Here is a 25357-nt window from a genome sequence, read left to right as displayed (position 1 = left end):
TTTTTCCACTAACTGATGAGTGGAGGCTTGCTTTTGGCAGGATGAGTTGAAGAGTTAATTGGTATATTTTGGGTTACATAAAAAAATTTTTTTATCACTTTTTACTATGACCGTATATACTCGAGTATAAGCCGACCTGAGTATAAGCCAACCCCCCTAATTTTGCCACAAAAAACTGGGAAAACTTAATGACTCGAGTAGAAGCCTAGGGTGGAAAATGCAGCAGCTACCGTTAAATTTCAAAAATGAAAATAAGTACCAATAAAAGTGAAATTCATTGAGATATCAGTAGGTAAAGTGTTTTTGAATATCCATATTGAATCACGAGCCCATATAATGCTCCATACAGTTTATGATGGCCCCATAAGATGCTCCATACAGTTCATTATGGGCCCCATAAGATGCTCCATATTAAAATATGCCCCATATACTGTAGTGCTGCACAAAGATTAATAATGGCCCCATAAGATGCTCCATAGACACATTTGCCCCGTATAATGCTCCACAAATGCTGATTATGGCCCCATAAGCATTAGATGCTCCATAGAGATATTTGCCCCATATAATGCTGCACATGGCCCCATAAGATGCTCCATAGAGATATTTGCCCCATATAATGCTGCACATGACCCCATAAGATGCTCCATACAGATATTTGTCCCATATAATGCTGCACATGGCCCCATACAGATATTTGCCCCATATAATGCTGCACATGGCCCCATACAGATATTTGCCCCATATAATCCTGCACATGGCCCCATACAGATATTTGCCCCATATAATGCTGCACATGGCCCCATAAGATACTCCATACAGATATTTGCCCCATATAATGCTGCACATGGCCCCATACAGATATTTGCCCTATATAATGCTGCACATGGCCCCATACAGATATTTGCCCCATATAATGCTGCACATGGCCCCATACAGATATTTGCCCCATATAATGCTGCACATGGCCCCATACCGATATTTGCCCCATATAATCCTGCACATGGCCCCATACAGATATTTGCCCCATATAATGCTGCACATGGCCCCATACAGATATTTGCCCCATATAATGCTGCACATGGCCCCATAAGATACTCCATACAGATAATTGCCCCATATAATGCTGCACATGGCCCCATACAGATATTTGCCCCATATAATCCTGCACATGGCCCCATACAGATATTTGCCCCATATAATGCTGCACATGGCCCCATAAGATACTCCATACAGATATTTGCCCCATATAATGCTGCACATGGCCCCATACAGATATTTGCCCTATATAATGCTGCACATGGCCCCATACAGATATTTGCCCCATATAATGCTGCACATGGCCCCATACAGATATTTGCCCTATATAATGCTGCACATGGCCCCATAAGATACTCCATACAGATATTTGCCCCATATAATGCTGCACATGGCCCCATACAGATATTTGCCCTATATAATGCTGCACATGGCCCCATACAGATATTTGCCCCATATAATGCTGCACATGGCCCCATACAGATATTTGCCCCATATATAATGCTGCACATGGCCCCATAAGAGGCTCCATACAGATATTTGCCCCATATAATGCTGCACATGGCCCCATACAGATATTTGCCCCATATAATGCTGCACATGGCCCCATACAGATATTTGCCCCATATAATGCTGCACATGGCCCCATAAGATACTCCATACAGATATTTGCCCCATATAATGCTGCACATGGCCCCATACAGATATTTGCCCTATATAATGCTGCACATGGCCCCATACAGATATTTGCCCCATATATAATGCTGCACATGGCCCCATACAGATATTTGCCCTATATAATGCTGCACATGGCCCCATACAGATATTTGCCCCATATAATGCTGCACATGGCCCCATACAGATATTTGCCCCATATAATGCTGCACATGGCCCCATAAGATACTCCATACAGATATTTGCCCCATATAATGCTGCACATGGCCCCATACAGATATTTGCCCTATATAATGCTGCACATGGCCCCATACAGATATTTGCCCCATATATAATGCTGCACATGGCCCCATACAGATATTTGCCCCATATAATGCTGCACATGGCCCCATACAGATATTTGCCCTATATAATGCTGCACATGGCCCCATACAGATATTTGCCCCATATAATGCTGCACATGGCCCCATAAGATACTCCATACAGATATTTGCCCTATATAATGCTGCACATGGCCCCATACAGATATTTGCCCCATATATAATGCTGCACATGGCCCATTAAGAGGCTCCATACAGATATTTGCTCCATATAATGCTGCACATGGCCCCATACAGATATTTGCCCCATATAATCCTGCACATGGCTCCATACAGATATTTGCCCCATATAATGCTGCACATGGCCCCATAAGATACTCCATACAGATATTTGCCCCATATAATGCTGCACATGGCCCCATACAGATATTTGCCCTATATAATGCTGCACATGGCCCCATACAGATATTTGCCCCATATAATGCTGCACATGGCCCCATACAGATATTTGCCCCATATAATGCTGCACATGGCCCCATAAGGATATTTGCCCCATATAATCCTGCACATGGCCCCATACAGATATTTGCCCCATATAATGCTGCACATGGCCGCATAAGATACTCCATACAGATATTTGACCCATATAATGCTGCACATGGCCCCATACAGATATTTGCCCTATATAATGCTGCACATGGCCCCATACAGATATTTGCCCCATATAATGCTGCACATGGCCCCATAAGAGGCTCCATACAGATATTTGCCCCTTATAATGCTGCACATGGCCCCATACAGATATTTGCCCCATATATAATGCTGCACATGGCCCCATAAGAGGCTCCATACAGATATTTGCCCCATATAATGCTGCACATGGCCCCATACAGATATTTGCCCCATAATATAATGCTGCACATGGCCCCATACAGATATTTGCCCCATATAATGCTGCACATGGCCCCATAAGATACTCCATACAGATATTTGCCCCATATAATGCTGCACGTGGCCCCATACAGATATTTGCCCTATAAAATGCTGCACATGGCCCCATACAGATATTTGCCCCATATAATGCTGCACATGGCCCCATAAGAGGCTCCATAGAGATATTTGCCCCTTATAATGCTGCACATGGCCCCATACAGATATTTGCCCCATATAATGCTGTACATGACCCCATAGAGATATTTGCCCCACATAATGTTGCACATGGCCCCATAAGATGCTCCATAGAGATATTGCCCCATATAATGCTGCACATGGCCCCATAAGATGCTCCATACAGATATTTTCCCAGTATAATGCTGCACATGGCCCAATAAGATGCTCCATAGAGATATTTGCTCCATATAATGCTGCACATGGCCCCATACAGATATTTGCCCCACATAATGCTGCACATGGCCCCATACAGATATTTGCCCCATTTAATGCTGCACATGGCCCCATAAGATACTCCAAACAGATATTTGCCCCATATAATGCTGCACATGGCCCCATACAGACATTTGCCCCATATAATGCTGCACATGGCTCCATACAGATATTTGCCCCATATATAATGCTGCACATGGCCCCATAAGAGGCTCCATACAGATATTTGCCCCTTATAATGCTGCACATGGCCCCATACAGATATTTTCCCCATATAATGCTGTACATGGCCCCATACAGATATTTGCCCCATATAATGTTGCACATGGCCCCATAAGATGTTCCATAGAGATATTGCCCCATGTAAAGCTGCACATGGCCCCATAAGATGCTCCATACAGATATTTTCCCAATATAATGCTGCACATGGCCCCATAAGATGCTCCATAGAGATATTTGCCCTATATAATGCTGCACATGGCCCCATAAGGCTACTTTCACACTAGAGTTAACTGCAATCCGTCACAATGCGTCGTTTTGCCGAAAAAACGCATCCTGCAAAAGTGCTTGCAGGATGCGTTTTTTCCCCATAGACTTGTATTGGCGACGCATTGCGACAGATTGCCACACGTCGCATCCGTCGTGCGATGGATGCGTCGTGCTTTGGCGGACCGTCGGCACAAAAAAACGCTACATGTAACGTTTTTTGCTGCCGACGGACCGCTTTTTCCGACCGCACATGCGCGGCCGGAACTTCTCCCCCACCTCCCCGCACCTCACAATGGGGCAGCGGATGCGATGAAAATCTGCATCCGCTGCACCCGTTGTGCGGCGCTTACAACACTAGCGTCGGTAACCTCGGCCCGACGCACTGCGTCGGGCCGAGCCCGACGCTAGTGTGAAAGAAGCCTTATATGCTCCATACAGACATTTGCCCCATATGCTGTTGCTGCGTTAAGAAAAGAGACATACTCACCTCTCAGGCCCCCGGCACTTGCTATATTCATCGGTCCGCATTTCACCGATGGCCGCCAGTGTGTCCTCTGCACTGAAGTTCAGGCAGACGGCGGCACGCACACTAATGCGTCACCGCACCCTCTGACCTGAGCGTCAAAGCAGAGGACTGGGAAGATGCAGCGGTGGCCGTCGGTGGAACATGGAGCAGGTGAATAGGCCAGGATCACACACAGTGAGATATGGCCAAGTCTCGCAGGATAAAACCAAGCTCTGGCACCGGCACTCCAGAGCGGAGCGTGCAGCCGCACAGCAATACATGGAGCCGAACGCTTCGCTCCGGAGTGCCGGTGCCAGAGCTTGGTTTTCACCTGCGAGACTCGGCCGTATCTCGCGTATGTATGTTCCTGGCCTTATACTCAACTGCTCCTGGCGCGATCCTTGTACATCTGTTCCCCTGCACCGGCAGCTACTTCCTGTATTGAGTGGTCACATGGTGCCGCTCATTAAAGTAATGAATATGTGGCTCCACCCCTATGGGAGTCCATATTCATTACTGTAATGAGTGGTACCATGTGACCGCTCACTACAGGAAGAAGCTGCCGGCACCTGGAGAACCTGGGACGTCCAGGGACAGCGCCAGGAGCAGTTGAGTATAATTAGACAGCTGCTGCTCCCCCTCCCCTGCACACCTGGGTATGACTCGAGTAGAAGCCGAAAGGGGCAATTTCAGCCTAAAAAATGGGCTGAAATTCTCGGCTTATACTCGAGTATATAATTTTTGGGAGACTGAGTGAACAAATAGATGTAGTTCCTGATTATTTTTTTTTTGTTTTGCTCGTTATACCATTCACAATGTATAAGTTTATTTTCCATTTTTGCACTTTCATTTTATCATTCTTACATGTCCACCAGGGCCGTGGGGTACTCGAAAACAGGTCGGACAGTTTCTTGGGGAAGTCACGGGGCCATGACCCAACTCTGTGGCCCTGGCTGTGCCTAAAATGGGGAAAATGTATATGGGTTTTAACATGTCACCACCTGTGGTGTTCGGCAATGGATGGCCGACGTTGCTAAAGGAGACCACTGGGGCTGATGGTGACGCAGCTGGGATGGTTCTGCTCCCCACAGGTGGAGCAGGGCCCCAGGGCTACCAGTTCTGTTTATGTCAGGTTTCGTGTACCTTGTGGTGCAGGACTCAGGGCGCAAGAGATCACTGAATGACACAAGGGCTGTAGTTTTCTTTTCCTTTACTTGATGGTTGATAGTACAGATTGTAATGGAGAGCCGGGCAGCCTGGAAGCAATTTTTGCATACACCTGGCCAGGTAGGTACAGAGGTCTTCCTTTTGCGCTGTCCTCCCTTTTTCCTTGCTGCCTAACAGCTCACCCTCCTGCTGCTAACTGTCTCTCTCTGTATTAAAAACAAACCGTTGCCCGCATGGAAGGCAGCTCGAGCCAATCACAGGTGCCGCTCCTTTGTGTCAGCTCCAGGCTCTGGCATGCTGCTGTGCCACTGGGTATTAGATCAGGACAGGAGACCTACAGTCCCCTGCCCTTCTGCTTTAGCTGCCAGGACTTCAGTACCCACGCAAGCACTGACTGAATAAAATGATACATTGGTTGATGAAATCCATCTTGTGGCTGCTTCTTAATCTTTACTTTTATGTATGTAGTGCTCTGTTTAGGTAATCATAATGCAGACTGCTGACAGATCACTGCTCCCTCACTGACCTGCCCATTAGTTTGCATAATGAATACCATCACATACTGAATTTAAAAAAAAGCTTCTGCAGGCAGGAGCCGGCCATGGAACCTGCTCTGCACCATTATCACATGTGTAGTTTGCACTTATTCCCTTTTGCAGATTTACTTGATCAAGGTAAAAAAAAGTCATTATGAAATTGGCGCCCAGGGCGTCTGCGAAGTAGCAGCTATCATTTTGTATAGAAATCTGATAGTTGCTGTTGCGCAGGTGTCGGAGGCGCATTATTACTGGAGAAGAAAAAAAATGTCATCCACCAAGATGGCGCTGCCTGCGCCTGAGCAGTTGTAGCTCTAGGAGATCGCTGGCAGCTGCTATTCAGAGTATAACTGCATTACAAAAAAAAGAATTTGACAAAAGACCTATTGATATCTGATTGCTCAATTACCATAAAATGTGAATGTTGTATAAAATCTAAAGCTACAAGAGTATCTATACCTAAAGAGAGTGAGACAGAAAGCACAAGACCACTTGACTTGGTACACACTGATGTATGTGGACCTATGAAAGTGCCCACACCAGGAGGTAACAGATATATGGTGACCTTCATAGATGACTACTCAAGATACACAGTCACGAACTTGATAAAGAACAAAAGTGAAGTTTTTGAAAAATTAGAAGACTATGTGACAAATAACAAGTTTCAGAGGAAGCCGATCATCATCAGAAGTGATAATGGAGGTGAATTTATAGGACACCAAAGAGAAAACTACATAAGACAAATGGAATAGAGCATCGAAAGAATGTTCCATACACACCTGAACAGAACGGGGTAGCAGAAAGAAAAAAACAGAACTCTTACTGAAATGATAAGATGTATGCTAACAGACTCCAAACTACCAGAGAAATACTGGAGTGAAGCAGCAATCACAGCTACTTATCTGCAAAACAAACTTTTTTCAAGAAAACTGAAAGAAAACCATATGAACTGTGGCAAGGTAAGAAACCAAGAGTTTTTGGTTGCAAAGTTTTTGTGTTTATTCCAGAAGAAAAACACTCCAAAGTTCAAAACAGAGCCATTGAAGGAATATTTGTCAGATATAGTGACAATTGCAAATGATACAGAATCCTACATCCCAAGACAGACAGAATCGCAGGGAGTAACAGTGTAACATTTATTGAAGATCTAAATGATGACATAATGACATCACTGGAAACGAAAAATGAGAGAAACGACAGTGATATAACTGCTGATACATCTGATGAGAAAGAAGTGGAAATGGATGAAAATTAAAAAACTCAAAGTCAAGAGATACAGCTGCATACAGACACAGAACCAAGAAGCTCAATAAGAAAGAACAAGTACAAATAACATTTCTGAACCTACATCTTGGGAGGACATACTGTATCTCAACTTTCAGAAGAAGAGGCCAACAAATGGATAAAGGCTGCAGAAGCAGAAATAAAATCAATGCATGATTAAAAGACATGAACACTGACAGAACTACCAAAGGAAAAAAGGCTATAGGATGTAAATGGTTTTCTAAAGTAAAATACCAAGCAGACAGCACAGCTGATCGATACCAAGCAAGACTCATAGCTAAAGGCTATTCTCAGAAATATGGAGAAGACTATGATGAGACATTGGCCCCAGTTATCAAACACACCACAATCAGAACTTTGTTTGCAGTTGCAACAACCAAACAAATGCAGTTGACACATCTGGATGTAAAGGTGGCGTTTCTGAATGGAGACTTAACAGAAGACATTTACATGGAGCAACCCCCAGGATTCAAGGATAAAAGGAAACGAAACATGGTTTATAAGCTACAGAAAAGTATATATGGTTTAAAACAAGCTGTTAAGGCATGGAATGATAAAATCACAGAAGTACTCATAAATGAACATTTTCAAAGAAGCAAAGTGGATCCTTGTCTATACACAAAGATACTGACAGACAGATGGATCTATGTGCTGATATATGCAGACAATATTTTAGTTTGTTTTGTAAAAGAAAGGGATGAAGCAGAGGCAGTGAAAATTTTGAATCGACACTTCGAGATTAAAGATCTGAGAAATATGAAACAGTACCTGGTAATACAGATAGAAAGCGAAGAAGATGGGAGTTTACTTCTTAATTAAAATCACATGATTCAAGACATAATCAAAACATTTGGATTGAAAGATACAAACCCAGTAAAGTCTCCAATACAAACCAACTATTATTATATCTTTCGACTGTTACAAGGCCTGACATTGCAGCAGCAGCAGTGGGAATTTTGAGCAGGAAGGTGTTAGGTGTCGAGTTCCCACCTCTGTACAGGGGGAATCTCGAACCGTCTCCGCTGCAGTCTCCCATTCTTCTCCAGCCGCAGTGGAGCCTGCTCAGCGGAGACGTCGGACCCAGCGTCTGGCTCAGGCTGATACTGTGCGTCTGGTTACTGCTGCCTTTCCAGGCTCTGCCTTTGTAGCCAGCACTGATCAGCGGCAAGCAGGTCTTTCTGGCATGAAGTCCTGCTTTTCCCATACTGAGCATGCCCACAAGACGACCTCCCATTGGAGGTCGGGGGTCACATGCTCAGGTCCTGTTGTGACTCCTATTGGACCATCTGGAAGGTCTTGTAGCACTGCTGCTATAAAAGGTTTGCGCTAGTGTATACTTGAAGACGTGTGTGTGTTGATGTGTGAAAGTCACTCATTAATCATCCCCTCCCTTGTGTTTGACTGCTCACGTAAGGTGGATGTTTGCTATCTGCGCTGAAACTACCTGCGAGTAAGAAATGCATTTTAATCTGATACGTTGATGCAGACTGGGCTGGAGATCCAATTGACAGGAAATCTACCAGTGGCTATTTTTTCTTTCTCTCAGGCAGACCAATTAGTTGGACTGGTAAGAAACAATATATAGTAACACTGTCATCGTCAGAAGCAGAATATGTCGCAGCAGCACATGCCAGTCAAGAAGTCCTATGGTTAAGACAACTGCTAATAGACTTAGGACAACAACAATTGGGACCAACAATATATATGAGGACAATCAAGGATGTCTAGTTCTTGCTCAGATGGAAAGAGTTAATCCAAGAACTAAACACACTTATGTGAAGTTTCACTTCTAGAGAGATCACCAGGAACAAGGAATCCTAAATTTGGAGTACTGCTCAACTGAAGATATGACAGCAGATATTTTCACAAAGGCATTGAATGCTGAAAGACATCAGAGACTGATGAAGAAATTAGGCTTAGCTCAATAAGTCCTTACTGTTGAGAAAGGATGTGGGCAGATATGCAACAGATACAGACTTATTTGTGTGCAGGAGGAGTTTAGACTTTTCTGACTGCAGATGGTCATGTTGTTACTGTTATATGCTTAGTTGAATGTAATGCATATACTTGTTGTACTTTAGTTTCATTTTCTCTCTAGTAAAAGGTCCTTTTCAGACTTCCTGGTATGCTGATACATGTACTTCATGTTCTGTGAAGATAAAAGTTGAATTACACCATATAATCTACTCTCACAAGTTTCCTCTGCGACCAAATGATGCAACAAAAGGGAACCTTTTAATCTGCAGGTTAACAACTTTGTGATGCTGTCCTGCACCTGCACGTAGCAGAATGCAGCAGGGGGAAAATGATCTTTATTTTCCCGCCAGCATTCGGTATGCAGTCATAGGGGCAGGGGCGGCGCCAGTTCAATCTCCACTCTGAGTAAACAGTGCGGCCACTGTTACGGTGTCCCCATCACTGACTGACATTGGCTCCACATTGAGAGGCCGGCTGTCAGTCAGGGCCGGGGGTGTGGATAGAGCTAATTTTCTCCCCTCTGCATTTGGCTACGTGCAGGCGCTGGACAGCAGCATAACGCTGTTAACCTGCAGAAATGCAGTTAATCTGCAGGTTAACAGCATTATTTCTGGTGACAGGTTCCCTTGAAGAGACAGTCCTGGTCGGTTTCCTTCTACTAGAGGCATTGTTCTGAAGTCTACATTGCTATCACAACAGTATATTTGCATGCAGGAATAACATTGCATTTGAACAAGCACATGGCTGAGGAAAGATGAAAGTGATTAGAGGTGATGTGAAAACATCTTATGCTAGTAGGCAAAAGGATTATGATTATGCATGACAGATAATAGCAGCTTACTGAGGAACTGAGAAGGAGGGGTAGGGAAGTGAGCAGCTATCTTCTCTATGAAAATCAATGAGTTTGAGAGCGCTGACTGAGATGTTAGAAGTTAGGCTAGTTTCACATTTGCGGTCGGGAGGGCTGCGGATGGCAGCGTACTTCCTCCCTTCTTCCTCCTTGAAGCTCAGTCTGCTTCTGTATGCCTCATGCGTTTCCCTGCATACCTATCTTTAACATTGGGTACGCAGGGATGTGCGTTGTATGCGGATGCGTTCTCATGCGGCGATTTGACGTGTGCGGCGACCACACAGAAACGCAGAATTTGCATACAAAATTTCCGGAAACATACCCAATGTTAAAGATAGGTACGCATGGCAACGCAGGATGCATACAGAAGTAGCCGGAGCCTAGGTGGAGCTTCAAGGAGGAAGAAGGGAGGAAGTACACTGCCATCAGCTGCCCTCCGACCGCAAATGTGAAACCAGCCTTAGCTTGTCTCTTTGATGTAACTATTGCTTATATTCGCCAGGTTCAGATAGCCAAACTTCTTGGAAACAAGCTGCACACTGTGCCAGATGAAGACTCTAATTGGAGGATAATGAAGACAGATAGGAAAAGTAAATTAATTGCAACTTACCTATTTACATGTTGTCTCAGTAATTAAGCAATTTAATAACATGTGAATACTCCTTTGCTCCTTTACTCCTTTAATCTAAGCAAATTTTCTTAGTTGCACTTTATGCAAAAAAAGAAGCCATGTTTTAATAGACATATCAAAATGTTTCTCTTTAAGAAAAAATAGAATGTCAGCTTCACAATCTTCTAGTTTTAAGACATACTATATTTTTGAGCAAACAACCGCTATTCATTTGGAATCTAAATAGCTTATCATTTAAGTAAATGTATCACTTGAAATGAAATGAAATGCATTTTGTGAAAAGCCAAAGTTTAAACTTTTTCCTTCACTACTATAAAATACCAAAGGTTTAAAGTTATAAAATATACTTGGAAGTAAAACCAATATCTTTGAAATAGCTTTCAATTGAAGAGATATTGTTCACAATGAAAGACTTTTTTATACTATAGCTGTGAAATTATACTACCTGTGAGATATTTAAACTGGTTACCATGATGTTATATTTTAACATCATATGCACAGTCACACAGTCATATCTTGTTTAATAGAGACATCTTTAAAAAACTTAAAAATGATTTAATCTGAAGATCTTTACATTATCAATATTATTAGAAATGTATAGCTGTGAATGGTAAATGTATTATTTCATACAGAGTATTCCTAACATATGTAATTTTTCAAGTAACCAGTAACTACTAGATATTAATGATTCTACTGAAATTCAAATTCACCAGGTGTTAGGGTTGGCGGAGTGCACTAAATAAAAATAAATAATAAAGTGCAATCGCTACCCCTATGGGAGGTCGAGCCGCATATTCATCACTGTAATGAGCGGTACCATGTGACCGCTCACACAGGACAAGCTGCCGGTGCTGAGAGGAGGCATCGTGGGAGCTGGGTGAGTATTTCTCTGCAAGCGGGCGGCCGCAAGGGGGGTGGAGAGGGGTGGGAGGCATTAGATGACCCTCAAACTTTATTTTTAACAAAAAAAACTTGATTTTTCCTCCCTTCTCTCCTGCGAGCGCTGCTTTCAGCCGAGCAGGACAAAAGGGATGAATGGCGGCTTCAGCACCACACACAGGGGACAGCGTTGTCTCTCCTGCACGGTCCGTGTATTCCTCAGGCGGCACACGGCTGCCGCACGTGTGCCACACTGATGTGCCACGTGAGCATACGGACACACGGACATGGATAACTCCGGTACCGATTTCTCCGGTACCGGAATTATCTGGACGTGTGAGACTGGCCTTACTGAAACTAAGACAAGTGATGTGCCATATATTCCAAAATGTCCTCTGCTTCCTCCCCACTAACACACTTGCTAGAAGCAAAACATGTACTACTGTTGATACCAGTCGTTGTGGTGGTCCTGCTGCTGATAGCGGCTCCCACATTCTTACTACCCTATCCAGTGCCACTGTCACTTTTTCTTTTACTATATCCTATAATTACCTTTCAACAATCTATTCATCTAAAATTGAACACTTGCCAAAAACAGTAATTCTACATAGGTAGGTACACAGAGGAAGACAAATGTGGCAGTAGGCTGCACTACAGATGTGGCATGTATGGTAGTCAAAATGAACTAGTAAAACACAGTTAAATTTCTTGATTTTTGCAAATCTTTTATTAGTGGAGTGTACAGAAGTAAAATATGACAAGTAAAATAGACTTTCAAAATCTAAACAGCTTATGACATGCAGACTTTGCAAGGCAGACAAATTGGTGGAATCACATTATCTTTCATGTGGCATCGTGTGTATATATACAAGTGTGTCTCACTAATTTAGATTATCATTAAAAAGTTAATTTATTTCAGTTCTTCAATACAAAACGTGAAACTCATATACTATATAGAGTCATTACAAACAGAGTGATCTATTTAAAGTGTTTGTTTCTGTTAATTTTGGTGGTTATGGATTACAGCCAATGCAAACCCAAAAGTCATTATCTCAGTAAATTAGAATACTTTATAACACCATCTTGAGAAATGATTTTAACCCCTTCATGACCCAGCCTATTTTGACCTTAATGACCTGGCCGTTTTTTGCAATTCTGACCAGTGTCCCTTTATGAGGTAATAACTCAGGAACGCTTCAACGAATCCTAGCGGTTCTGAGAATATTTTTTCATGACATATTCGGCTTCATTAGCAATAAATCACTTGGCACTCAAAAGTTCTTATGCAAGATGAAAATGAACATTTTGTTTATTTTGTGCATCCAGTTCAAAGGTTTAAACGTTTTCGGTCTAATCACAAGACCTTCATCAGAAACAACTTTGATGTACTGGAAGCCAAACAACAAGAAGATATGTGGGCCCAGAAAGTCAGCGCAAGACAATACCCGGGAGGTCGTACCTCTATGGTCCTGGAGGAGTGGGAGATGAACGCCGTAGCACAGCGAGAAAATCGCAGGGGAAGTGGCACTGGTGCCTCCAAATGTGTGGCGCTGAGTTGCAGGGGTTGCCGTTGATCCTGGGGCCGCTTCCTCTATATTGGGCTTCATGTTAGTGGTAAATTTAGGTCGATAATTTTTGCGTTCATTTGTGAAAAAAATGGAAATTTGACTAAAATTTTGAAAATGTCACAATTTTCAAATTTTGAATTTTTATTCTGTTAAACCAGAGAGTGATGTGACACAAAATAGTTAATAAATAACATTACCCACATATCTACTTTACATCAACACAATTTTGGAAACAAATTTTTTTTTTTTGCTAGGAAGTTATAAGGGTAAAAATTTGACCAGCGATTTCTCATTTCTACAGCAAAATTTCCAAAACCATTTTTTTCGGGACCACCTCACATTGGAAGTCAGTTTGGGGGGTCTATATGGCTGAAAATACCCAAAAGTAACACCATTTTAAAAACTGCATCCCTCAAGGTGCTCAAAAAACCACATTCAAGAAGTTTATTAACCCTTCAGGTGCTTCACAGCAGCAGAAGCAACATGGAAGGAAAAAATGAACATTTAACATTTTAGTCACAAAAATCATCTTATAGCAACAATTTTTTTATTTTCCCAAGGGTAAAAAGAGAAACTGGACCACAAAAGTTATTGTACAATTTGTCCTGAGTACGCCGATATCTCATATGTGGGGGGGAACCACTGTTTGGGCGCATGACAGGGCTCGGAAGGGAAGGAGCGCCATTTGACTTTTTCAATTAAAATTGGCTCCAATCTTTAGCGGACACCATGTCGCGTTTGGAGAGCCCCTGTATGCCTAAACATTGGAGCTCCCCCACAAGTGACCCCATTTTGGAAACTAGACCCCCCCCACAGAACTTATCTAGATGCATAGTGAGCACTTTGACCCCCCAGGTGCTTAACAAATTGACCCGTGAAAATGAAAAAGTACTATTTTTCACAAAAAAATTCTTTTAGGCTTAATTTGTTCATTTCCACATGGGCAACAGGATAAAATGGATCCTAAAATGTGTTGGGCAATTTCTCCTGAGTACACCGATACCTCATATGTGGTCACAAACCACTGTTTGTGCACACGGCAAGGCTCGGAAGGGAAGAAGCGCCATTTGACTTTTGAATGAAAAATTAACTCCAATCGTTAGCTGACACAATAAGGAACTTATATAGATGCATAGTGAGCACTTTGAACCCCCAGGTGCTTCACAAATTGATCCGTAAAAATGAAAAAGTACTTTTTTTTCACAAAAAATTTCTTTTAGCCTCAATTTGTTCATATCCACATGGGCAACAGGATAAAATGGATCATTCAATTTATTGGGCAATTACTCCTGAGTACAGTGGTACCTCACATGTGGTGTTAAACCACTGTTTGGGCACATGGCAGGGCTCGGAAGGGAAGGAGCGCCATTTGACTTTTTGAATGAAAAATTAGCTCCAATCGTTACCTGACACCATGTCGCGTTTGGAGAGCCCCTGTGTGCCTAAGCATTTGAGCTCCACCACATGTGACCCCATTTTGGAAACTAGACCTCCCATGGAACTAATCTAGATGTGCGGTGACCACTTTAAACCCCCATGTGCTTCACAGAAGTTTATAACGCAGAGCCGTGAAAATAAAAAATCATTTTTCTTTCCTCAAAAATAATTTTTTAGCCCGCAATTTTTTATTTTCACAAGAGTAACAGGAGAAATTGGACCCCAATAGTTGTTGTTCAGTTTGTCCTGAGTACGCTGATACCCCATATGTGGAAGGGAACCACTGTTGGGGTACACGTCAGGGCTCAGAAGGGAAGTAGTGATATTTTGGAATGCAGACTTTGATGTTATGTTTGCAGAGCCACTGATGTGCCTAAACAGTAGAAGCCCCCCACAAGTGACCCCGTTTTGAAAACTAGACCCCCCAAGGAAGTTATCTAGATATGTAGTGAGCACTTTAAACCCCCAAGTGCTTCACAGAAATGCAGTGCCGTGAAAATGAAAAATAATTTTTCTTTCCTCAAAAATTAAGATTGGCTGGAATCAATGGTGGCGCCATGTTGCGTTTGGAGACCCCTGATGTGCCTAAACAGTGGAAACCCCTCAAATCTAACTCCAACACCAACCCCAATACACCCCTAACCCTAATCTCAACTCCAGCCATAACCCTTATCACAACCCTAACCCCAACACACCCCTAACCACAACCCTAACCCCAACACACTCCTAACCTTAATCTCAACCCTAACCCTAATCCTAACCCTAATCCCAATCCTAACCACAACCCTAACCCAACACACCCCTAACCCTAACTATAACCCTATCCACAAGCCTAATCTTAACCCTATTTCCAACCCTAGCCCTAATTCCAACCCTAACTCTAATTCCAACCCTAACCCTAAGGCTATGTGCGGATTCATGTGAGATTTTTCCGCACCATTTTTGAGAAATCCGGAGGTAAAAGGCACTGCTTTTTACCTGCGGATTTACCGCGGATTTCCAGTGTTTTTCGTGCGGATTTCACCTGCGGATTCCTATTGAGGAACAGGTGTATAACGCTGCGGAATCCGCACAAAGAATTGACATGCTGCAGAAAATACAACGCAGTGTTCTCTCTTGGGCCCACTCGTCCAGGGTGGGTGGACATTTTGGGACAAAGAAGACATCTGAGCTCCTGGCGAGGACGTACTGGTGGCTGCATATGGCCCATGATGTTGGAGACTATATTCGGACATGTGTCTCCTGCGCCAAGAATCGGTCTCTTCGGCAACAGCCTGCTTGGCTACTTTACCCCTGCCGGAGGCAGACAGGCCCTGGGAAGTGGCCGTGATGGACTTTGTGGTGGGCTTACCCAAGTCTCGTAGCTGCACCGTTATCTGCATAGTCACTAGTGATGAGCGAACGTAATCGCCACTACTCGTTACTCTATACCCTAGTATCACTCTGCTCGGTGGATTTGGCGAGCACCGAGCATTTCTGGCATTATTCGGCAGTAACAGGTGTTTCCACCCAGCATTTTTGGTGGACTTTAGAGACCCAATCAGGATGCAGGGATTGTCTGCCAGGCCATGAAACGCCACAGCCATCTTTGTTGTGGTCGTGCAGTGATTGGCTTGGCTGCACAGCATCATCCCGAGTAAAAGAGACCTGGCGCCGCCCTACTCGCCGCATTCTGCTCCGGATTCAGCAAGAATAGGGAGAGCTGCTGCCGACATAGGGTCAGATTCGTGGCTTTTAGAGTTAGTGTAGGTCTGCAACTCTGAAATCCACAACTCCAGAGAAACCAATAGTCCTTTTAAGGGCTTATTCGTGGGTCCCGATATTGCAGCACTATTTAGGCAGGGCATAGCATATCCAAATCAGTGCAACGCCTGCAGGCACTGTATGTGCGTCCATTGCTCCTGTTATGATCCGGTGACCTTGGAGCTGTATGAGAACTTTCACTGGAGAAAGTGGCCACTATACTGACTGTGCAAACCTGAACTTAAGACCGCAACTAGAAGTAGCCGTGGAGTGTACCTAACACACCTAGACACCTCGTCACAGCCGGAGGACTAATTTCCCCTAAAGATGGAAATCGGAATACTATCTTGCCTCAGAGAAAATCCCCAAAGCATAGACAGCCCCCCACAAATATTGGCGGTGAGTCAGAGAGGAAAAAACATACACAGGCAGAAAAAAACAGGATTTAGCACAGGAGGCCACTCTAGCTAGATAGGACAGGATAGGACAGAGTTCTGTGCGGTCAGTATTAACCCCTTCATGACCGGGGGATTTTTCGTTTTCCCGTGTTCGTTTTTCGCTCCCCTCCTTCCCAGAGCCATAACTTTTTTATTTTTCCGTCAATTTGGCCATGTGAGGACTTATTTTTTGCAGGACGAGTTGTACTTTTGAACGACATCATTGGTTTTAGCATGTCGTGTACTAGAAAACGGGAAAAAAATTCCAAGTGCGGTGAAATTGCAAAAAAAGTGCAAACCCACATTGGTTTTTTGTTTGGCTTTTTTGCTAGGTTCACTAAATGCTAAAAATGACCTGCCATTATGATTCTCCAGGTCATTACGAGTTCATAGACACCAAACATGACTAGGTTATTTTTTATCTAAGTGGTGAAAAAAAATTCCAAACTTTGCTAAAAAAAAAAAAAAAATTGCGCCATTTTCCGATACTCGTAGCGTCTCCATTTTTCATCATCTGGGGTCGGTTGAGGGCTTATTTTTTGCGTGCCGAGATGACGTTTTTAATGATAGCATTTCGGTGCAGATACGTTCTTTTGATCGCCCGTTATTGCATTTTAATGCAATGTCGCGGCGACCAAAAAAACGTAATTCTGGCGTTTCGAGTTTTTTTCCCGCTACGCTGTTTAGCGATCAGGTTAATACTTTTTTTTATTTGATAGATCGGGCGATTCTGAGTGCGGCGATACCAAATATGCGTAGATTTGATATTTTTTTTATTGATTTATTTTGATTGGGGCGAAAGGGGGGTGATTTAAACTTTTATGTTTTTTTTATTTTTTTCACATTTTTTTAAACTTTTTTTTTTAACTTTTGCCATGCTTCAATAGCCTCCATGAGAGGCTAGAAGCAGGCACAACGCGATCGGCTCTGCTACATAGCAGCGATCTGCTGATCGCTGCTATGTAGCAGAATTGCACGTGTGCTGTGAGCGCCGACCACAGGGTGGCGCTCACAGCGACGGGCAATCAGTAACCATAGAGGTCTCAAGGACCTCTATGGTTACAATATACAAGCATCGCCGACCCCCGATCATGTGACGGGGGTCGGCGATGACGTCATTTCCGGCCGCCCGGCCGGAAGCGGTAGTTAAATGCCGCTGTCTGCGTTTGACAGCGGCATTTAACTAGTTAATAGGTGCGGGCAGATCGCGATTCTGCACGCGCCTATTACGGGCACATGTCAGCTGTTCAAAACAGCTGACATGTCCCGGCTTTGGTGCGGGCTCACCGCGGAGCCCTGCATCAAAGCAGGGGAGCCGGCATCGGACGGTATAGTACGTCCGATGCCGGTAAGGGGTTAAAACCCTTCAAAAAGTCCACCGCAGAATATACAAAATACTTCCCAAATCCAACTAAAGATGTAGGAGCGTATATCTGCAACTCCAGTGAATCCTACAAACAGAGCAGGAATAAACTGAAACAAGCACACAAGAGTGTGCCACAGATACAAAAACAAAAACACTTATCTTTGCTGAAATTGGCAGCTAAGCAGGTGAGGCCAGGCTGAGATCCAATACTTCCAAAGAAACATTGACTACTGGCAAGGGCTAATGAATCCTGCACACTTAAATATCCCAGTCAGAACAGCAATTAGCAGATACACCTGGCCAGGACTGTGACTCAGAGACAACGGCATTCCCACTTACCACCACTGGAGGGAACCCAAGAGCAGAATTCACAACAGTACCCCCCCTTGAGGAGGGGTCACCAAACCCTCACCAGGACCTCCAGGACGATCAGGATGAGCCAGATGAAAGGCACGGACCAAATCAGCAGCATGAACATCAGAGGCAAAAACCCAAGAACAAGATTATAAGCGCCCCGAAGGTCAATCTTAGTAAACCAACTAGCTCCCTTAATACTAGCAAACAAATCGGAAAGCAAAGGTAAAGGATATTGAAACTTGACCGTGATCTTATTCAAGAGGCGATAATCAATACAGGGTCTTAAAGAACCATCTTTTTTAGCAACAAAAAAGAACCCGCACCCAACGGTGAAGAAGATGGCCGAATATGCCCTTTCTCCAAAGACTCCTTAATATAGCTCCGCATGGCGGCATGTTCAGGTACAGACAGGTTGAAAAGTTGGCCTTTAGGGAACTTACAGCCTGGAATCAAGTCACTAGCACAATCGCAGTCCCTGTGCGGTGGAAGGGAACTGGACTTGGGCTCATCGAATACATCCTGAAAATCAGACAAAAACTCCGGAATTTCAGAAGAGGAAGAAGGGGCGATAGACATCAGAGGAACATCACTATGAACCCCCTGACAACCCCAACTAGTCACAGACATGGACTTCCAATCCAAATCAGGATTATTTACCTGTAACCAGGGAAAGCCCAGCACGATAGCATCATGCAAATTATGCAACACCAGAAATCGACAATCTTCCTGATGGGCTGGCGCCATGCGCATGGTCACCTGTGTCCAAAACTGGGGCTTATTTTTAGCCAAGGGTGTAGCATCAATGCCCCTTAAAGGAATAGGGTTCTGCAAAGGCTGCAAGGGAAAACCACAATGCCTAGCAAAGTCAAAGTCCGTTAAGTTCAAGGCAGCGCCTGAATCCACAAACGCCATGACAGAAAATGATGACAATGATCAGATCAAGGACACAGATAACAGAAATTTAGGTTGTACAGTACTAATGGTAAATGAACTGGCGATCCTCTTTGTTCGCTTAGGGCAGACAGAAATGACATGGAAAGCGTTGCCACAATAATAACACAACCTATTGAGACGTCTGAATCCTTGTCGTTCCGTTCTAGACAGAATCCTATCACATTGCATAGGCTCAGAAATTTGCTCTGAGGATAACGCCACAGCGCGCTCAGTTCTGCGCTCCCGCAGGCGTCGGTCAATCTGAATGGCAAGAGACATAGAATCACTCAGACAGGAAGGTCAGTTTTTGCTGTCTGTTACTCTAATTATATACAGCACTATTTGGCATTTCTAAAAAAAACAGGCCACATATTTGCCAGTGTGGAATTTACATGACAGCGCTCATATCTGTGTGCTCCAAGTTTGGGCATTGTAGGCCGTTTTGCAACTGTTTTTGCTGTCTGTTACTCTAATTATATACAGCACTATTTAGCCTAAAAAATATAAAAAGGCCACATATTTGCCAGTGTGGTATTTCCCTGAGAGCCCTCATATATACCCGTTACCTCTCCATTCACTCCCTACTAGACCCTTCACAGTCCGGCTTCCGCCCCCTACACTCGACAGAAACTGCACTCATCAAAGTGACCAACGACCTTCTGACAGCAAAATGTAACGGTGTCTACTCTCTGCTTATTGTTCACGATCTTTCTGCAGCTTTCGACACTGTTGACCACCTTCTCTTACACTCTAGGCTCCAGTCACTTGGCATTAAGGACACTGCTCTTTCCTGGTTCCCCTCCTATCTTTCTGACTGCTCCTTCAGTGTTCTGTTCTCTGGCTCCACTTCATCTCCTCTTCCTCTCACTGTCGGGGTACCCCAGGGCTCAGTCCTTGGCCCCCTTCTCTTCCTCTACACGGCCCCAACTGGACAGACCATCAGCAGATTTAGCTTTTAGTACCATCTTTATGCCGACGACACACAACTATATACGTCATCCCCTGGCCATACTCCTGCTGTACTACAGAACACCACTGACTGTCTGTCCGCAGTCTCTGACATCATGTCCGCTCTCTATCTGAAACTCAACATCTCCAAAACTGAACTTCTTCTGCTCTCATCATCTACTAATCTCCCTAAACCTGACGTTTCCCTCTCCGTGGGTGGCACCATAATAACATCCTGGGAGCAGGCGCGCTGTCTGGGTGTTATGTTTGACTCCGATCTCTCCTTCACATCCCATATACAATCTCTTGCCTGCTCATGCCGCTTACACCTAAAGAACATCTCTAGAATCTGCCCTTTTCTCACTATAGAAACAACAAACACCCTCACTGTCGCTCTGATCCACTCCCGCCTGGACTACTGCAACGCTCTATTAATTGGCCTCCCCCTCACTCGACTTTCCCCTCTCCAGTCTATCCTTAATGCAGCAGCCAGGGTCATCTATCTAGCTAATTGTTACTCAAACGCGTCCGCTCTTCGCCAGTCATTACACTAGCTGCCCATTCATTACAGGATACAATTCAAAGTACTTGTTCTCACCCACAAAGCTCTTCACAGTGCAGCACCCCCTTACATCTCCTCCCTCATTTCTGTCTATCGGCCTAACCGACCTCTGCGCTCTGCAAATGACTTTCGACAAACCTCTGCACTAATCTGTACCTCCCACTCCTGACTACAAGACTTCTCCCGTGCTGCACCAATCCTCTGGAATGCTCTTCCCCAAGAAATTAGGACCATCCACAATTTGCATAGTTTTAGGTGCTCCCTCAAAACACATTTGTTCAGAGCGGCCTATCATGTTCCCTAATCAGTTATTTTGTTTGTGTGTAGCCCATTCACTACTTCCATCTATCCCTTACTCCCTGAAGATGGCTGGACCATCATTGTAAATACATCATTGTAAATACACACCTGTACCTTGTATTTCCCCACCTCATTGTAGATTGTAAGCTCTCACGAGCAGGGTCTTCTTGTGTTGCTTTAATTATTGTATTGTTAACATTGTTACTTATGACTGTTGTGTTTGAAGCTGTTAAACTGTAAAGCGCTGCGGAATATGATGGTGCTATATAAATAAAGATTATTATTATATATCTGCGTGCTCCAAGTTTGGGCATTGTAGGCCGTTTTGCCACTGTTTTTGCTGTCTGTTACTCTAATTATATATAGCACTATTTAGCATAAAAAAATTAAAAGGCCACATATTTGCCAGTGTGGTATTTCCGTGACAGCCCTCATAAATCTGCGTGCTCCAAGTTTGGGCATTGTAGGTCAGTGTACCCCTTTTTTTGCTGTCTGTTACTCTACTTATATACAGCACTATTTTGCATAAATTAACTTCACAAAAAAAGCCCACAAAAATTGAATACAGTCTGTTACGTCTGATAACGTGTGCAAAACTGTAAAGCGCTGCAGAATATGTTAGCGCTATATAAAAATAAAGATTATTATTATTAGGACAGGCTGAGGCCTGCCTGGTGTTTGGGTTTGAAAAATCATAGATTTGCAGGCATACTCATCAGATATTATTTCGCTACTAATAAATATATTTGTGTTGAGCATTTGAAATAGTGCAGTAGTCAAGTCTGAGTAGCAGTGAGTGTGGCCCGGATATTCCTCACCCTGATCCTCCTTCCTCCCACCATGCCAAGTGAGACAACTGATCCCACACTTGGACACTCTGAAGAGCTGTTCAGTTTTCCATTTCAAGATTCAGAACTCTCGGCTGGTCAACTTGAAGTGGAGACAGATGAGATCGCATGTAGAGATGCCCAAAGCTTTGACCAACCCTGGTCACGCAAAGGCGATGGTGGGAAAGCGTCAGAAGAGGTGGATTATGAGACACAATTGCGAGAAAGTCAGGAGGAGGAGCAGGGTGCGGATGTGGAAGACGAGGTGGTGGATGACATAGTGACTGACCCAACCTAGCAGGTGGACATGCAGAGCGACGGCAGCAGCACACATGGGGAAGGAGGCATATCACTCCAACAGGCAGGAATAAGCAGTGTGGTGGCCACAGACAGAAGGCGTGCATACGTTCCCCGTAACACCAACATGAGCGAAGTTGTCATTCCAACTGTTAGATATTCCCGAGTCTGGTTATTTTTTAAAGACTTTGCCGATAACCCCAAACAGGCCATTTGTAGCACTTACCATGCCCGCATCAGCAGGGGCAGCAAAACAACCAGCCTGATCTGTTTGGGAAGATTGTGAGGGAGTACCTTGCAGATCGTACAAATGTCCTTCATGATTCCTCTGTGCCTTTTAATTATTGGGTATCCAAGCTGGACACGTGGCATGAACTGGCTCGCTACGCCTTGGAGGTCCTGGCCTGCCCTGCTGCTAGCGTTCTGTCAGAGCGGGATTTTAGTGCCGCTGGTGAAATTATAACAGAGAAGCGTATCCGCCTGTCAACTGAAAATGCTGACAGACTGAATCTTATAAAAATGAACAAGGGCTGGATTGGGAAAGACTTCTGTACACCACCAAGTGAAAGCAGCGATACATAAGGTCAAATACATTCTCTCTTTTGGAGAGGTGTATTCTCATGCACCTCTTCACAACCACACATGGGTATACGCTTCCAGATTTGGTCTGTATGCTGTTATCATCTTGCTTATCCTCATCCTCATCATCCAGAACCACTAGATTACCAGGGTGAACGTGCTCTGTACTGTTATAGAACCAGAAACACATGGGCTACGTGCACATTGAACAAGTCTGTAGGAACATGTTCACACTGTTAGGAGTCGAGTTTCCTCTGCTGCACAGGGGGAATCTCGATCCGTGTCTGCTGAGGTCTCCCATTCTGCTTCGGCCGCAGTGGGCTCTGCTCAGCGGAGGCGTCGCTCCCAGCGTCTCGCTGGGACTGATTCTGTGCAGAGGGTTACTGCTGCCTTTTCTGGCTCTCCTGTTGTACCCTGCACTGGTCTGCGGCGAGCGGGCTTCTCTGGGACTAAGTCCTTATTTGCACACACTGAGCATGCCCAGGGCAAGATCTCCCGTTGGAGATCGAGGGTCACATGCTCAGGTACTGCAGCACATCCCATTGGTCCTCCTGGCAGGTCCTGAAAGGGCAAAACTTCTGTAGCTGCTTCCTGTGCTGCAACTATATAAACTGCGCATGACCGCACGGCCATGCGCTAGTATTGTCTTGATATAATGTGTGTGTGTAGATGGATGTATGTCGATGGATGAAAGCTCCTAAGTATCCCTCCCTAGTGTTGTTGACTGCTCGCGGATGATGGTAGCTATCTAGCGCCCGACTAGCCATCTGCACGTAACACACATCACAGCGTCCTGTTGCTGTGTCCGCCAGTACGGCGCCGTGCGCTTCCTCTGCGCTTTCCTTACCCAAGCCTGGGTGGTTAGTGGCGTCCTTCAGTGCGGCAAGTTTCCTTACACACCCAGTTGCGGTGTTGTGCCAGCAAGTGTCTAATCGGACTTCAATCCTGAGTAGGGGTTGAGTTCGCTGACTTCTTGCTCGCGCTCTATGTGCGGTACTGCGGTCCTGTGACGCAACAGGATCGCTTCCTTCACGCAGGGTGTAGTTAACCCATGTGTGTATACTTAGTACCGCCATATAATCCGTCTTACTAGCAGCAGGGTCTTTACCTGCACGGTGGACCTCGGACTGCGAACACACCTAGTTTCATATCATCTATACTTGGTGCGTTCCGCCGGTCCTTAACACACACCACCAAGAAACTTGAAGACACAAAAGAGTACAGTGAGGTCAAAAATACTCTGTTGTAAAAAACTCACAGTAATAAGCAAGTGCTAGTCAAAAGATGGAAAAAACAGGGTATTTAGTTGATACGTATCAACTAAATACCCTGTATTTTTCCATCTTTTGACTAGCACTTGCTTATTATTGTGATTTTTTTTTACAACAGAGTATTTTTGACTAGGGTTGAGCGACCTTTACTTTTATAGGATCGGGTCGGGTTTCATGAAACCCGACTTTTTCAAAAGTCGGGTCGAGTGAAATCGGCCGATCCTATAAAAAAGTCGGGGTCGGGGTCGGCCGAAACCTGAAACCCAATGCAGTGCATTGGGTTTCCATGGTTCCCAGGGTCTGAAGGAGCGGAAACTCTCCTTCAGGCCCTGCGATCCATATTTTAGTGTAAAATAAAGAATTAAAATAAAAAATATTGCAACACTTACCCTCTGACGCGCCCTGGTACTAACCGGGAACCTTCCTTCCTTAGAATCAGCCTTCCAGGACCTTGCGGTGACGTCGCGGTGATGTCGCGGCTTGTGATTGGCCGCGCGGCCGCCCATGTGACCGCTCGCGCGACCAATCACAAGCCGCGACGTCACTGCGACGTCACCGAAGGTCTTGGAAGGGCTGATTCTTAGGAAGGAAAGAAGCAGGGCGCGTCCGAGGGTGAGTATATTCTTATTAGGTATATACTCACCCTCGGACGCGCCCTGCTTCTTTCCGGCAGCCTTCCTTCCTAAGAATCAGCCCTTCCAGGACCTTCGGTGACGTCGCGGTGACGTCGCGGCTTGTGATTGGTCGCGCGAGCGGTCACATGGGCGGCCGCGCGGCCAATCACAAGCCGCGACGTCACCGCGACGTCACCGCAAGGTCCTGGAAGGCTGATTCTAAGGAAGGAAGGTTCCCGGTTAGTACCAGGTCGCGTCAGAGGGTAAGTATTGCGATATTTTTTATTTTAATTCTTTATTTTACACTTAAATCTGAATTCCGATACCAATTCCCGATATCTTAAACATATCGGGAATCGGTATCGGAATTCCTATTCTAGATTCAAA

The 25357-nt window shown here is 44.5% G+C and overlaps 1 protein-coding gene across 1 annotated transcript in view; it reads right to left on the bottom strand.

Moving 5' to 3' along the window:
* The window catches only part of NMBR (neuromedin B receptor), a 692124-nt gene that overhangs the window by 293572 nt on the left and 373195 nt on the right, over positions 1–25357 (bottom strand). The window lies entirely within an intron of this gene.

The sequence above is a fragment of the Ranitomeya imitator genome, chromosome 5, assembly GCF_032444005.1.
Source record: "Ranitomeya imitator isolate aRanImi1 chromosome 5, aRanImi1.pri, whole genome shotgun sequence".
Classification (NCBI taxonomy): domain Eukaryota; kingdom Metazoa; phylum Chordata; class Amphibia; order Anura; family Dendrobatidae; genus Ranitomeya; species Ranitomeya imitator.
This window is presented reverse-complemented; position numbering and strand designations above follow the sequence as displayed.